The 6000-nt window shown below is 46.8% G+C and overlaps 1 long non-coding RNA gene across 3 annotated transcripts in view; it reads left to right on the top strand.

The window, feature by feature from the left end:
* Positions 1-4365, top strand: part of LOC116686427 (uncharacterized) — a 15319-nt gene extending 10954 nt beyond the window's left edge. For all 3 annotated transcript variants that reach the window (XR_004331251.1, XR_004331252.1, XR_004331253.1), the window contains exon 4: positions 3547-4365. This is a non-coding gene — a long non-coding RNA (uncharacterized LOC116686427). The remainder of the gene's footprint in view (positions 1-3546) is intronic.
* Positions 4366-6000: the final 1635 nt, after the last annotated feature.

The following is a 6000-nucleotide window of genomic DNA, read 5'->3' as shown; positions in this document are numbered from 1 at the left end:
CCCCCTTGCCCCCTCCTCTTCTTTGTTTGTGTGTGTGTGTGGTGCGGAGGTCAGAGAGAGACAATGCTAATGCTAACTTACAGTAGGGTGCCAGTCCAAAAGGAGTGACAGAGAAGACGGCTGTTGGGTCAAGGTGAGAGAAACTGTTGCGTCTCCGAGGTGACTCAGTTCATATGGAAGAAAAAAAAAGTGTTTGTTTCCACGGAAACCTTTCCTCCTTAAATTTCAAAACCTGATTTCCAATATTTACACAGACTAAACCTTAAGTGATTCCAGTTCTTTAATTAGGTCACGCCAAGCTTTCGGCCCTCATGTTTCTGACGATGCAGCATTTAAAAGCGTCGCTTGGCTTTCCCCGATAAGTGCTTCGGTAACTGTGCAAAACCCAAACGTGCACTAATCACGTCCAGGCCTCCGTAAAAACAGGTGGTAGATTGAGCCAAGGGGGCCGGGGCCGATTTACTGTGTAAATTATGCAGAGCCCAAAACAATGCAAACAGTAGACAGTGGAGTGGCTGGCGTTGGCTAATGAGATGATGAGAAGCCTGGGAGGGCTGGGAGCCAGCCGAGGTGAGGGGGTGGGCACGGCTCTGGCAGCTTGTGTCTGGATCTGTGTATTGGTGTGTGTGTGTGTGTGTGTGTGTGTGTGTGTGTGTGTCTTCGTGCGAGTGTGTGAGGGTCTAGTGGGGCTTTGGCAAAAGGGGAGCAGACACTGTTCCGTCTGCACAAACCCCATCATCAGCACCCCTCCTGCCCAGACTGAGAGCTGCAGAGGGAGGGGGGGCGGGGTGTTAGCAGGCAGCTGGGGCACCCTGCCCCCATTGCCCCAGCAAGAGCACCAGCCTTGGGAACCTCTGTGGCAGGGGTCCCTCCCAACAACACTGGCACGTAGGGGCTGGGACGTAGGGGCCCCCCAAAAAAAGTCTGGCAACACCCCCCCCCCACCCACCACCACTCCTCCCACCCTACTGTGAGGCTGGGGGGCCTGGGAAGGACTTCAAGTTCACGGCCAGACCTCCTATTGAGCTGACAGCCTGACTGTTTGCTCAATTTGGCTCCCTATTCAGAGCCGTGCTGGGGAGGGAGGGGGGGGGGGTAAGAGAAAGGGTTGGAGCATGACGACGGGGGTGTTGCTAGATGGGACACCGTAGCACTGTGATAGCTATTCATTCAGCAAGAGAGAGAGAGAGAGACAGAGAGACGAGGAAAGGGCGAGGGAGAGAGTGAAGAGGGATGGGGGGGGGGGGGGTGTTGAGTCGGGGCGCATAAATAAAAAGTGAGGAATCCAGACTCGAAGTTTGCTTTGAGCGGTGTGTGCCTCTCTCACACTCTTTTTAGACTCTTAATTACCGGCGCCTTCCACTTTTCTCTCTCCCTTTCTCTAACTACACCCCCCCCCCCCCACCCCACCAACTCCCCATCTCACACACACAAACACACACACACACACATCGCAATCATTCTCATCATCCCCTCTATCCCCTGGTTTTATTAGGCCACATGCTGGGGCTGTAAATTTACCATTAACAAGCGTATTCACTGTAGTCCTCTCAACAAAACAAGACCATGATGCCAATAACTCAAAGCGACACCAATACCCGAAACTGCCTTTCACACCACAACCCTCCTCCGGTAGCCACTCCTTCACTCCTTCACTCCCTCCCTCCCTCCCTCCCTCCCTGGCCGAGTGCACCCACTCTGAGCACCGGTGTGGTGCTTTCATGCCAAGTCTTAACGTGATGCTCGCTAATAGCTCGGGCGATGCTAATTAGCACGACGGTTGTTGACTCCCGCCGCCGAGCTGGACAGGTCCACGCTGCACCCGGTGACCCCGCTGGTCAGGTTTTAAGTTGCTCGTCTGAGCCGCTTGCAGAAAGGAAGGAGAAAGAAAAAGGGGGTTTGATTGCCTTCTGAAGTCCAACTCAGCCTTTGCTCAGAGCGCGTCACATGCTTCCTCTTTGTATTAGCAGCTCGTAGCGTACCAGGCTCCCGTTAAGGCCCTTTCACCCTCAGCCCCAATCCCTTCAAGCTGGTGCACGGCACTGTGCTTACCTCGGGCCAGATTTAGGACAAGCCGGGAGAGTGCCTGCCCCCCCGCCTACACACACACACACACACACATATTTTTCATGTTTTAACCCTTGTGTTGTCTTCACTTAAAAATTGAAAATCTCTTTTGTTCTTAGGTTTTTGTCCCTTTTTTCAACACTTTTTCAATGTTTGTCACTTTTTTTGACGTTTAAGCCTCCTGTTGTCCTCGGGTCAGATTTTACCCCTTTAAAAAAATGGGTATACATGAAATATGGTTTCCTTTCTATCCAAATTACCACAAAAAATGGATTGGATTCCATACAACGCTCTTGGGAAATACAACTGATCACTTTCATTCCTCTGATCTTAACTATTAGTCAAAATAATTCATAATTTCTGCTTTTTGAACTCAAATATTAGGTATAATTCTATATAAATGAGAGTTATTGATCATGAATTCCAAATAGTGTAAAAGTAGTGGTAGTAAGGTGGTGTTAATGAAAAATAAAAAAAAAATTAAAAAAAATCTGAAAAAGTTGTCCGTTTTTGAACCGGGAGGACAACACAAAGGTTAATGCTACATAACACTAGCTTATTAACTTTTTTTTTTTAAGTTATTTTTGAATTTATGGTCAATAAACCTCATCTTTAGGAACAGATACCTAATGTTTGAGTTAGAAAAGCAGAAGTTAGGAATTATTGAGACTAAAATTAAAGGAATGGATGTTGATGATAATCACAGACTGGAATATGTCGACTTTTACTCAATACTATTTCAAAAACACTTCCATTTCTTTCTCCAAATGCTATACGTGAAATAGACCCCCTCTTAGTTAGTAGAGATTTTTGTACTCCAAAGAGCGTTGTGTGGAATCCATCATGTTATTTTGGGGAATTAAAAAGAACATTGATATAGGACAACGGGTCAATTTGACCCGAGGACAACATGAGGGTTAAGAAAGCTTCTTTTGATACACCTGAATTGGCATTAACAGTCCTCTATTTGTTTTGACATTCACGTGATCGGCCTTGGAGGAGCGGTCAGTAAATCAACGCGCATGCGTTCGTAGCGTCACAATGATCCGTTTCCTAATGACAAACAGCAAACAAAACAAACCGCAACATAAATATATTTGTTTTAAACATTAAAGAAAAAAACGTTTGTCTCACAAAATGCGGTTGAAAAATAGTTTGCCCTTCTACTCTCTAGTCACACACACACACACCCACACACACACACACACACACACCACACACACACACACACACACACACACACCACACACACACACACACACACACACACCTGTGCCAGGTGAGGTCTACATATAGAGTGTTTTCATCATCATCATCATCATCAATATCCCATCAACATGATAACCAGTTTATGATCAGCGTGATTATGAATGACATGCATGTGAAGAGTTATAAAACCAACATCAGTGTAATGGCTTCAACAGGCCTCACTGTTCACTCCCACTCTTAATGTCATCTTCCCTTTCTCTCTTTTTGCAGGTGAATGTTTGTCGGTGTGCATGCGGGGGGGGGGGGGGGGGGGTGCCCGAAAACAGCCAGCGCAGACAAAGAGGCAAAGAGGAGGGATAGCATGGTGTCCTCCGTTCACCGTCTTTCACCCAGGACTAAAACGACGACGACGGCGGCGCTTCCTGCCGGGACTCTGGGACATTGGCGCGCTGTTTGCACCTCATTGGTCCGCGATGTGTTATTTGACCCAAAAACGTCACGGTGGACCGTGGCTGTGGGACACAACGGCTAAGACTGAAGATCTTGAGGTGCGGACAAACTGGTCCATGAATGTGACTCTGGACAGTGTCCCACTTCACTTTGTAATTCTTATATATTCCATCCTACATATGAGGAATATCACTTAGACATGAAGCGACGTAATGTGGCTTTAACTAACATAGGCCCGACTTGTGTGTTTATTTTAATGAGTTGTAGCCCCCTGGTTTTGTTTAATTGCTGTTGTTTCATATAGTTGCTAGGACTCGGAGACACGTGAATGTGAGACCCACGGCAGCAGTGAATAAATACTGCACTGCGATTGGACAGCTCCGTGTGTCGGCTGACACAGCGGCGAAGGAATGAGCTGTCGTCTTTATACTCTATGCAACTGTTTTATCTTTTTTTGGTTTTTGGTTCTTTTATTTTATTTTTGGTCTTGGAGCTCCTTTCATCCTCCATCCAGGATTTTTATTTTTGGGCTACCAGTTTTATCGATATTATTTCAGACATCATGAAGTGATTTTTTTTTTTTTTTTTTTAAAAGGAGCCTACTTTTCCCTTGGTTCGTTAAGAAGCTGCTACAGAAATGACACGAAGACATTGCAGTCTCGTTTGTCAGTGTTCAGTCGTGGGTGTGCCCCGTCAGGGCCATAGAGCCGGGCTTGTGCAACAATATCTTCTTGTGTGTTCCCAAGCATGTATATCGAGCCTGGGACAGTCGCCTGCCGGCCGTGGATGTCTCAAGTGGCACATGTGAAGGTCAGGAAGCACAACATCTTCAGTTCATTTTTTCATGGAATGGGGAACCAGTAACAAAGAACACTGCCTCCATCCCTCCCCTATCAAAGGTGGATCGTGGAACATACACACGGTAGACAGAAAGGATGAGTGGGGGGGCAGGGAGGCCAGACGAATCCTGTCTCGCCTATCTCTCCGCATTTCGGGCAACCAGATTGGTTTACTGACCGCGCGGCCATTGCAGCGTTTTCCACTGATGGGGAACATAGGTGATCTGGGGGGCTCTGGAGGAGGGTAGATGGGCTTGCTGAAAGAAGCTCCAATGGGAAGCCAAGGCTCTTAGTGCTGATCAGAACCTCAAGTAGGATATTAGAATATCTAAAGCTTGAGCATGGCTTTTCAAATTAAGGCTTCCAATGGTCATGTTTTAAAAATCCAGAATAGACCTTTCAACAAATGACTAAATAATATTAGAAATAGCCTAAGCTCTTATTGTAATTAATTGTAATGCCTAAAATATGCTTATGAGTTTAATCATTCACTGCCCCTAACAACTAAAGTCCTTGTATGGGACGAGGCTACATGTTTGCACAATTTTAAGGCCTACTAAACAGGTCACAGATGCCTACATATAACCAAACACTCTTTCACAATTAACTGTCCATAGCAGTCAAGGCTTGCCACAAGGTGCCAACACCCAATGAATGACATGATTAAGCGCATTTAGCCCCGTCAAAGAAAAAAAAAAAGTTGCGTCCCCGTCCTTCTAAACCAGGCGACCACCCAACAAGTTAGTCATACAATACTTAAAACGAAAAGCAACTGCTGCCCTGGATCTGAGCAGTTCGACCAAGGGGAGTCCACTTGTCAGAGTGTCTTGTTTGAATCATGAGAGGCCTGTATGGTAAACGATCTACAAGACTAGGGAAAGTCAGCAATACTCCTTCATGTTTGCAAGACTGAATTTTTCCCCCTGGGAACTCACAGAGTGTTCCCGCTGCCCCCTTCAACTGTCCCAACCTCAGAATTTGGAAACCACTGTCCCTAAGCATCCGAAATGGGGTCCCGGGTCTCTACGGATCTGACTACGCAAGCCTTGTAATAAGCAGTGATCCCACGCTCTGCACGTCATCCGTCCTCTCCCCCCTCACTTCCTCTACTGTCCACTAGCGATAAGTATTTGGCGATGGTTTTCCCTAGATCTCAATAAACTAGCAGAAAAAAAGCATAAATTTACCTGCCCGTTGATTAACGGTGCAACTGACTGATCAAGACCATGCCAGGTCTGGCCCTCAGCCAAGGCTGCTCTGTGAAGAGCAAGCGCCGGTAATATGGACGCTGACACACACCCTCGCGACCTTCATCGCATCCTTAGTTGCTCAGTAGTCACGGCAGCCTATTGTCCAGTAAATACATCCAGCAGAGACATCAGTCCCTTGGATGTCATTATACACTGACCATGGAGAGATAAGAGCAGTAGAAGTG

This window comes from Etheostoma spectabile, unplaced genomic scaffold, assembly GCF_008692095.1.
Source record: "Etheostoma spectabile isolate EspeVRDwgs_2016 unplaced genomic scaffold, UIUC_Espe_1.0 scaffold363, whole genome shotgun sequence".
NCBI lineage: Eukaryota > Metazoa > Chordata > Actinopteri > Perciformes > Percidae > Etheostoma > Etheostoma spectabile.
Note: the sequence above shows the minus strand (reverse complement) of the source record. Positions and strands in the feature narration are given on the sequence as shown.